This window comes from Alnus glutinosa, chromosome 9, assembly GCF_958979055.1.
Source record: "Alnus glutinosa chromosome 9, dhAlnGlut1.1, whole genome shotgun sequence".
NCBI lineage: Eukaryota > Viridiplantae > Streptophyta > Magnoliopsida > Fagales > Betulaceae > Alnus > Alnus glutinosa.
In genome coordinates this window covers 16390085-16401608 of record NC_084894.1, presented here as the reverse complement: position 1 = coordinate 16401608, position 11524 = coordinate 16390085, and positions in this window count along the sequence as shown.

The following is an 11524-nucleotide window of genomic DNA, read 5'->3' as shown; positions in this document are numbered from 1 at the left end:
CTCTACAATCCTTAATCCACAGTTTTTTTTTTTTTTTTTTTTTTGATCCTATAATTCTTAATGAGTAATACTATCAACCGTATTTTTACTTCACTATTATTCCACAATGCTGACATGGTAATTCTAACTTTTTGAATAAGTCCTTACTAAAAAAATAAGATATCCAAAGATTGGCTGAAACTGTTGATGTGCAAATTTTAATACTCGTAAGCGCACGAATCGTTTGCAATATAGTGTTGTGCAAGTGTGAGGTCGAATCCACAGGGAATTATTTTGCAAAAATTAATTTATATTTAAACTAATTCTATTTTAACCTAGTTCCGAATTTTGGGGTTTTGTGAATAAAAGAAAAATAAACTAAAATAAAATAAAACAAAAGAAAATGTACTAAGGTTTTAGAATCCACACCCACCAAATCACAGCAACATATTCTCATGTTCGTCAATACATATTCGAAGTTCTCATCATACAAATCTTATGTATGTTCTACTATACTTAAAAAATTAATTAAATCATTAAATGAAAAAGTTGGCCACTCGTGTGGTGGGATGGCCACAAAAGGCGTTGATTGGCACTTTCTTAGGCGGATTAAAGGCTGACATCTCAGCTGATGTCCGAAAATTCAAGCTACGGACACTCCGCGAGACCATTGAATTTGCACGAATGCGGGAGGATGAGTTGACCCACTCGAAGAGGAGCCCATATGCACACATATACCCCAAAGACATCATGGGAAAGCAATACCACGACGATGGTAAGTTCTAAAGCTCCAGGTTCTCAACCCTCTGTCAAAAAACTGTCGTGGCAGGAAATGCAGAAAAAATGGGAAAAAGGATTATGTTTTAACTGCAATGAGAGGTACATACCAGGACATCGTTGTGCAGTCCCACATGTTTTCATTATTGAAGCTGATCCAGAGGGCGAGTTGGAGCTTGAAACCGTTGCAGAGGAAGATGAAGCTGAGAAAACTCACCAACTCTCGTTACATGCACTCACAGGTTACGCGGTCCCAAAGTCCTGAAGATGCCACCTGGGAAGAAGTTGATTGTCTCCGCCAAAAAGCTCCAAACCTCGACCTTGAGGACAAGGTTCGTGTTCAAGGAGGGGCAATTGATAGGAACCATGTCCATAGGAATAGGAAGCCTAACCCATGTTACTTGGATTAAGCTTCCACGTGGATAACAATAAAACTTGAGAAGATGATCCTTATCACTTCTCAAGTTGGGTAGCTAGTTGGCTATATTTATGTTTATCCTTCTGCTATGTTTATCATTCTGCTACGTTATCATGTTGTTTCCTTATTCTAAGGGAAGTTATGTTATCATTATGTTTTAAGGTTGTTTAGTAGATTAAGAAGTCTGCGAAGGTTAGAGTTCATAGCCGATGGGTTGTTCATGCCCATTAGGAGTAGTCATCTATTTAAGGAAGGGAAGGGGTAAGAGAAAAGCATAAAAGATATAACACATTGGTGTACGGTGTTTCCTACCTCAAGTGGAAAGGGTGTTTTCCAACCTCAAGTGGATTATTCATCAATTCCATTATCATTTTCCATTCAATTTCAATCACAACCCATCCATCAATCTAGTGGATCCTTATCACTGTTCTAAGCAAAATGCTATGAATTGTGCCTTCTCACAGTACACGTTATACGACTGGGACGAAACAAAAATAAGAGCTACAGACTTGTGCCTCTCACTGTACACGTTTGGTCCCTCCCAGCTTCGAGAAAAAAGTATATATATATATATATAACTCATGCAAGGCCACGGAACTAGGTTTAAGAGTAATGCACATCATGGCGCCGAACATGCCCTTCGTACAAGAGAAAAGCATGCTTTAATTACTACCAATCGCTGGCCTCAACACTAAGGAAAACGTGTCTTCTATTCAGCCACTTATGGAAAGAATCCTTGGAGAAATTGTGGCTGCCTCTCCACGTCTGCTCTAGGAAAAATAATAATCTCCATGTTCTGCCAGTTTGCATGGAAAGAAATTATGTGAAGACTCGCAGTTGCTTCTTTTTTTTTTTCTTTTTTTTATTTTATTTTTTTATGGAAAGAATCGGTGCTGCACGTCTCTCCTTGTCCATGATTTTCGGTGCTGCCAACTCCCTAATTAATATAACTCACGCACAACTTATAGGTTTAGAAAGAAGAGAACGTGCCTTTTGGTTTGGTGCTCCTGGAGCTTGCACCGCACATGTTTGTAATTCTTTCCTGTTCGGTGCTCATTTTGGAAAGAAATTTTTGTCTTGCCACCTCACTCACAGCTGCTGCCTCATGTTTCGGTGCTCGAGGTCTTCAAGTGCATGCATGGATTCAATCTGATACGGAAAAAAATCTCTGTGCTACCAACTACGTACTTACGTGTTTTCTCTCTGCCAGTTTGGGAAGGATCGATCTTTCCAATATATCCCTCAAGCACGGTTGATGGGATTTGAAATAGCCCGTGTCTTCTTCCCACGCCGTGTTCGGTGCTGTGAAGCTTTCCTAAAGTATAGTGTGCTGCCGGGTTTGGAAAGCAAAACGTGCTGGCAAGCCTTCCTAAAAAAAAAATGCGTCTCTCGGTGCTTTCCTTCCCTGTGTCCACGTTCGTTCCATGCTGCCCTTTGTGCATGCGTTAAGATGCTCTCTGAGTCCTCCAAAAAAGACGTGCGTGTCCCTAGCTCAGTCAAAATATGGTGCAGCACAATTTGCTTTAAATCAAGAAATTTTTTTCCCTTAAATTAAATGGCGCCGCATGTTTTCTTAGGCCTCGTTTGATTCGCGGATTAGACCCATGGAAAGGAATAGTTATTCCTACGGAACAGCTATTCCTTTGTTGGTTGTATATTATTTAAGGGAATAGCTATTCCCTTACGAAGAGGAATAGGTATTCCACTCAAAAAGGAGTGGAATACCTATTCCTTTCCTGTGGGAATAAATAAAATTCGTCTTTTGCCCAAAACTCCCAACCCTCTCAACACTAAAGTCTTTTATCCCTCTCTCTCTCTCTCTCTCTCTCTCTCTATTTTTCAAGATACGAAATTTTGAAAATAAAATATAATTTTGATTTTACTTTTTTCAAAAATAAATTATATTTTATTCAACTTTTTCAAAAACAAATCATATTTTATTTAACTTTTTATAAACAAATCATATTTTTTTCAACTTTTTTTTTTCTTTCTAAAAAGTCGAACCTCAAAATTCGCAAACAGAATAATAATTTAATTCTGATTTCAAAAATTTAATTCCCAAATACACCATATCTCTCTCCATCTCTCTCTGTTTCTCAACCCAACTTAATTTGTTGTGGGTTATTTTTTATTTTTTTTCATGTAATATAGCCTACAGAATGCACTTAGACGTAGCAAAACGAGTACTTCTTGATATCAAGGAGACTCCAATTGCTCCAATTGCCTTGCGGAGGCTTGAGAAAAACTTTGTAAGTAAAGAACGAATGTTTGTTGCTTGAAAACAAATAAAAAAGAATCAAATAAAAAGGGATTTGCAGATGATCTATTTTTTATGATGGTGATATGATGATTATGGGTGTCTGTGTCTGTTTTTTTTTTTTTTTTTTTTTTTTTTTTTTTTTTTTTCTTATAAATCATTTTACTTTGTAAGTAAAGAACGAATGTTTGTTGCTAAAAAACAAATAAAAAAGAATAAAATAAAAAAGACTTTGTAAATGATCTATTTTTTAATGATGGTGATATGATGATTATGTGTTATTTTTTTCTTATAAATCGTTTGTTGCTGGAAAACAAATAAAAAATAAAAAAATAAAAAGGGCTTTGCAGATGATCTATTTTTTTTTTTGGTTTTCTTATAAATCATTTTGTAGTGTAATTGTATATGAAAAAAAGAAGAAGCCATGAACTCTGTGAAATTAAAAAAAAAAAAAAAAAGTCATAGTATGACTGTTTATGTTTCTAAAATAAAGAAAAAAAATGTCCTTAAGAATATAAATTATATTTGTATTATAAAGGTGTTTTAGGAAATTTGATTATAATATGATTCCATTCACCAATGTATTACACTATACCAAACAAAAGAATACATATGCAATGTTCTATTCCACGGTTACCACCAAACAAAAGAATATGAATAGTTATTCCATTTCACCTTCATCTATTCCTAGGAATAGTTATTCCCTTTCCTAATGGAATAGACATTTCGCGAACCAAACAAGGCCTTAATTTAAATTCTGCTTCCACATGTTTTTAATCCAAGCCATCTCATGGGTTGCACGAGCAGGGGTAGGCAAAGGGAAATAAAACCAGGTCAGCCCTAGTGCCGCGCTTGCCTAGGCTCTAAAAATTTCTTTTCCTGCTTCTTTGCAATTTCATAGAAATACCGTCATTTTCTCTCAATGACCTATAAAATACTACAATACCAAAACTAACAAGAAACATCATAAATTAACAAAGCTAAAGATTTAGTAAATGCAAATTAAGGGGTCCAAATATACAATATTTGGTACTCATCAAATACATCCAAACTTACATTTTGCAAGTCCCTTAGCAAAACAAAATGAAAAACAAAATCAAAGCATGAAACATAAGTCCATTGTCGTGGGAAAGACGATTGCATTTAGCATATGCAACAGACCTTTTTAACCCCTAAGACTCCCTAGTGGACGAGTGAAGTCTTGTGAGAGTTTGCCAGAAATGATACCCACAAACATTGAAGCATTATGTTGTCAACAAGCAAAGATTTCCACACAAAAACATGGTTCATACATCATGAGCATGTTTAACAAAATGAACATCACATCATCAGGACATCAAAAATCAATCAACTCATAGCTGGAAAAGTGAGACAACACATGCTCCAATAAGTGCAAAGATTAACATAGACTCCGAGGTTTCAATTTTTCTCAAAGTTTGTGTACCCCAAAAACTAATAGGAATTCTATCAAATGAAAACAACCAAGGCTTAAATCAAAGTATGCATTTTTATTTTTATTTTTTATTTTTATTTTTTTTTTTTTTGTGTAGGTTGTGCAATGCTTAACTCCCTTAAGCTTTCTAATTAACCTATGTAACGAGTGTTGGGCCAATGACTCCCAAACCAGATAGTTTTAGGGCACTAGATGTAAAAACATCTCTAAGAGCTTAATTACTCAAGTCAAAAAGGCTAAGAAGTCAAACTAGCCATACAATCAACCAAATTGAATTTCTCATCTTTTACCGCGAACACTTAATGCTTAGTGAGGCAAGAGGTCCGGTTACTCAATGAGAACTCAAACTGATGATTTTTTTCTCCCCTTTTTTTTTTTTTTGAAATTAAGCCAAGGTTTCATCAACAATTCATCCTATAGATCTCAAGACATATATTCCTCAATTCAAATCTCATACCTCACACCCTATGTTAATGTGCTTGTGATAAACAATTCATACATGTGAAGTCTCTCTAATCCAACATATGAGTCAAAAGATTCAAATTCCTAATGACATACAATGTTCAATATGTTAAACAAACCAATGATATGCAAACCACAATAAGATGCAATCATGCTCAATCAACAACATAACACAATTTGTTTTTTTTCAATGAAAAAGCAATAAAAATAACAAGGAAACGGATATAAATATCTACCCCAACCCAAAACTAAAATGACACATTGTCCCCAATGTGACTAGAAATACAATACTGAATGTGTGATGCAAATCGGGTGCAACGTAGGAGAACGCTCCCCTAAACTTGGACGGCAAACACTACCCAGAAAAACACAACAGAAACAGAACAAGCAAACAAAATCAAATGATAAGGAAAATAATGAGGGTTGCCTCCCACATGGGCTAAGTTTTCAGTCTTCAGCCAGACTCTCTACAAATGACTACAATCACTCTGAGTAATTTGGATCGTCCAAAATGGTCATCTCAAGCTCCGGACTCTGCAACTCCAAGAATGGTTTCAATCTTTGTCCATTAACCTAGAAAGTGGTACCGTTCTTAGGATCCTCAATCTCAATGGCCCCATGAAGAAAAACTGATCGAACAATAAATGGGCCTGTCCATTGAGATAGGAACTTGCCTGGAAAAAGGTGCAGATGTGAATTGTAAAGAATGACTTTTTGACCAAGTTCAAAGATCGTCTCAAAATGCTCTCGTCATGAGCCTTCTTCATCCGCGCCTTGTACAAATTCGCACAATCATAGGCATCATTCCTCAGCTCCTCTAATTCATTGAGTTGGAGCTTCCTCTGTGAACCAGCCTTTGTAAAATCAAAGTTCAGTTGCTTAATAGCCCAGTATGCTCTATGCTCCAACTCCACTAGCAGATGACATGCTCTGCCATACACAAGACAAAAAGGTGACATGCCAATCGGGGTCTTGAAAGCTTTATGGTAAGCCTACAATACATCATTCAAAAGAAGAGACCAATGTTTCCTCGAAGGGATCACAATCTTTTCCAAAATTCTCTTGGTCTCCCGATTTGAAATCTCCATTTGTCCACTCGTCTAAGGGTGATATGGAGTGGCAACCTTATGTGTGATGAAATACTTCTTCATCAACAGCTCAAAAATCCTTTGGCAGAAATGCTTACCTCCATCACTAATAATTGTTCGAGGAGTACCAAAACGAGCAAAGATAGTGTCTTTCAAAAACTGGACCACAACTCTATGGTCATTGGTCTTGCATGCAATAGCTTCCACCCATTTGGACACGTAGTCCATATCAACGAGGATGTATAAATAGCTAAAGGAGTTTGGGAAAGGTCCCATGAAATCAATGTCCCACACATCAAAAATCTCATAATCATAATGGGGTTGAGGGGCATCATATTTCATCTCAAAATACTCCCTAGCTTATGGCAACGCTCACATGAGGTATAGTAGGTGTGAGCATCTCGGAATAGGGTAGGCCAATAAAATCCACACTGCAAAATCTTTGCAACGGTCTTTTAGCATTAAAATGGCCTCCACAAACATGATCATGACAAAAGGAAATGACTTGGGATTGGTCATTCTCAGGGGTACATCTCCTAATGATCTGATCGGGACAATACTTGAAAGCATAAGGATCGTCCCAAAAAAAGTGCTTCACCATGGCCATAAACTTGGTCCTATATATCTTCCTGGCCCCAATGCAAAGGCATGTGACCAGTGACGAGATAATTCACTATATCAGCAAAACATGGTGAAGGAGTGTGAGCAATGTGCATCAATTGCTCATTTGGGAAGGTCTCAGAGATGGTGGTGGCCTCCTTAATGAAATCCACAGTAATCCTAGACAAATGATCGGCCACCACATTTTCGGAACCCTTCTTATCCCGAATCTCTATGTCAAACTCTTGCAGCAGTAAGATCCACCGGATAAGACGAGATTTAGCATCTTTTTTGGAGAAAAGATACTTCAATGCCGCATGATCCAAGTAAATAATGACTTTCGATCCTAACAAGTAGGATCGAAACTTGTCCAAAGCAAAAATGAATTCCAACATCTCCTCAGTGGTAAAATAATTGAGTTATGCATCATTCAGAGTCGTTCTCACATAGTAGATGACGTGGGGGAGTCTATCAATACGCTGCCCCAAAGCAGCTCCAATTGCATAATCTGACGCTTCACACATAATCTCAAAAGGCACACCCTAGTTGAGTGCCTGAATAATGGGCGTAGACGTCAAAATCTTCTTAAGATCCCCAAATGCTTTCGTGCAATCCTCATCAAATACAAATGGGGCATCCTTCACCAACAACTTGCAAAAGGGTCTGGCGATCTTGCATGCTGCAGGAAAAAAATGAACCTCCTTCACCATACATGGGGCTGGAAGGTTGGAAATTAGATCCACCTTCGCTTTGTCAACCTCAATCCCACGATGAGAAATGATGTGCCCAAGCACAATACCTTGTTGTACCATAAAATGGCATTTCTCCCAATTGAGTACCAAGTTCTTCTCCTTGCACCGCACTAAGACTAAAGTGAAACAGTGCAAACTCTCCTCAAAAGATGAACTGAAGACAGAGAAGTCATCCATGAATATCTCTAGGAAACGCTCTACCATATCAGAGAATATGCTGATCATGCACTGCTGAAAAGTGACAGATGCATTGCATAACCCAGAGGGCATGCGACAGTAGGCGAACGTCCTGAAAGGGCAGGTAAATGTCGTCTTCTCCTGATCTTCGGGGTCCACAGGGACCTTGTTATATCCAAAATAACAATCCAAGAAACAATAATACTCATGCCCTACCAAGCGCTCCACCATCTGATCAATGGATGGGAGTGGAAAATGATCCTTCCTAGTGACGGCGTTCAACTTGCGATAGTCTATAGAAACTCTCCATCCCGACTGGACACGAGTTGGCACCAACTCGCCATCCTTATTCTCCACTACTGTCAATTCAGCCCACTTAGGCATGACATGAATCGGGCTCACTCACTTGCTATCGAAAATAGGATATATGATGTCTGGATCCAACAACTTGATCTCTTCTATTCTCACAACTTCCTGCATAGCTGTGTTGATCCTCCTCCAAATGTATCTTATGTATTACCACTAAGGGGCTAATTCCCTTAATATTATCAATGGTCCAACTGATAGCCTCCTTGTGCTCTCTCAAAACATCCAATAACTTCTCTTATTGAGCATCCACTAAATCTGAAGCTATAATCACAAGCATAGACTTTGCTGGACCTAGGAACTTATACTAAGGATTATCCAGTAGGGGCTTAAGTTCCTTCTAGGGAGACTCAGGTACTGCTACCTCCTCCTTCTCACTGTTCACCAGAGGAGCAGTCTCCAAAATAGCAGCAGCTTGCTCAAGTAACTTGTCCAAATCCAAATCTTCTCCAAATTGAGCAAAGCGTGCCGCTAGGGGGTACTCAATGCTTGATTCATCAACAGTATCCTTAATGATCTCCTCAATCAAGCATACCCTTCCAACCTCATCATATTCTAATGGCTACTTGCTGATATCAAAGATATTCAGCTCTACTATCATGTTACGAAAAGAGATCTTCATCACCCCCGTCCTACAATTTATCAGGATGTTAGCCATAGCTAAGAATTGTCACCCTAGAATCACTGGTATCTGAATACAAACATTCTGAACCGACTCTGTGTCAAGCACAATAAAATCCACAGGGAAATAAAACTTGTCCACTTTCACCAAAACATCCTCAATGATTCCTCGTGGTATCTTCACTAACCTATCAACCAATTGAAGCGTCATGGAAGTCTGCTTCAATTCTCGTAATGCCAATTACAGGTAGACCGAATAGGGTAGGCGATTGATACTTCCTCCAAGATCTAGTAAAGCCTTCTCAATTCGGCTAACTCCTATCATGCAAGAGATAGAAGGACACCCAGGGTCCTTGTGCTTTATGGGCAGCTTGCACTGAAGGATTGAGCTAACCTGTTCGATCAAACAAACTTTCTTTGGGACATTAGTTCTCCTCTTAACAATAATCAAATCTTTCAAGAACTTGGTATAAGATGGCACTTGCTTGATGGCATCAAAAAATGGGATATTGATATGAACTTGTTTGAACACCTCCAGAATGTGCTCAAACTTCCCTCCCTTTTTAGGCGCTTGTAATCTATCTGGGTAAGGTGCCTTAGGCACAAATGACCTAGAGGGATCCTCCATAGCGGGGGTTGCTTTAGATGGCTCTGCATCTCTCTCCTCATTATTGCCACTATCTTGCCCTTGAGGCACAACAGGGTTCTCTTCAGGAAGAACTACTTGATTGTCCACTTGTCTCCCAGACCTTAGTGTGACAATAACTTGCACATGCTCCTACCCGTGTGCAGGATTTGAAGAACTTCCCCCACCAAACTGTAACTTCGGATTGGGCACAAGCTGGCTAGGGAGCTTTCCCTTATATATCTCACCTAAGTGATTTGCAATTTGACTTATCTGAACCTCCATCTTGACAATCGCTAGGGTGTTTACCATAGTAGCATTCTTCACATCACTAATAGATTGGCTTATGAGCTGCATGAAGGCCTTGAGAGTGTCTTCCAAAGTGGACTGTGAAGAAGAGGCTGGCACTTGAGTGGGTAGTTGGTATGTCGGTGCTGGCTGAGCTGAACGACCCTGATTATGAAATCCGGGAGGGTATTGATTTTGGGTTTGATGTGGGGCTCCTCCTTGATTCATGCGTTGATTCTACTTCTAAGAGAAATTAGAGTGGTTTCGCTACCTAAGATTGTAGGTCTTAGAGAAAGGTCCATTTACTGGCTTCTTATAATCATTGAAAGCGTCACTTGTTCCATCGGAGACTCGACCAAGGTCGGTAAAGATGGACAATTCTGTGCTAAGTGCATAGGACTAGCACAGATGGAATAGTTATCACCATGGAATGTGTTGGTAGCATTTATGGACTTACCTACTACGTGAGTATTGACCTTCCTAGCGAGGGCATCTATCTTCATCCTCAAATGAGATCTTCTTTGACCTCATAAATGCCTCATTTCTTGGGGATACGGGCAGATCTATCCCGACAACTCAAAAAAATCCCACTGCTGCGAGTTGTTAGATAACTTATCCAAAGTTTTGTAAGCTTCATCCCCTGTCAAACTCTAGAATGCTCCCCCATTCATTGACTCGATCATACTACGGTTGGATTGAGTTAATCCTTGGCAGAAGAATTGAACGAGTCTTCATTTCTCATATCCAAGTGTAGGGCATCTTATCAACAACTCCTGAAACCTCTCCCCAACTTTCTGCAAACTTCTCATCCTCTTCCTGAGTAAAAGAGCTAATCTCCTTTTTGTACTCATTCACTTTAAACATTGGGAAAAACTTATTATAAAACTGGTTTAGCAAATTTTCCTAAGATGTAATAGACCCAGGCATGTTTGAATCCAACCATGCCTTGGCTTTATCGTGAAGAGAGAAAGGGAAAAGTCTAAGGTGACCCGACTCCTAAGAGAAGTCTGAAACTTGAATGTGGCATAAACATCCTTGAACTTCTTCACATGGCTATAAGGATTTTTATGATCTGAGCCATGAAATGAGGGTAGGACTTGGATGACATGAGGTTTTAGATCAAAGTGGGTGGCATTGGTAGGTGGCAATACTATACATGAAGTATAGTCCCTAAATGATCTAGTATAATCCATGTTTTCAGCTCTCAGCTACTCATTCTCTCCCCTAGGTTGCTCCACATTCAAGTTATCTCCTATCTCAACAGACTCTCTCTCAACAGGTGCTTTATGCTTTCTCTCCTGAGAGTCCTTTCTAATTCAGGATCTAAAGGTATCAACTTTAAGTTCAGGGATCTCTGACCAAGCATACGCCAACAACAAGTGCTCAAAATAAACTTAACTAAACAAAAATAAAAACATTACAAAGAAAGAAGAAGAAAAAAAAAACTAAAGATAATGGAAAGTAGAAATAAAACACTAACAAAAATAATCCAAAAAGAAATTGCAATTTTTTTTTAGACAATAAAGCATAAACAAATAAAAATGAAAATCAAACAAAATTGCAAAAATAAAAATGAAATAAAAATCTACCTAAACTAGTAGAAAAATAAAATCAATTCAAACAAAGATTAATTTTCATAAATCAACATATTCCCCGGCAAC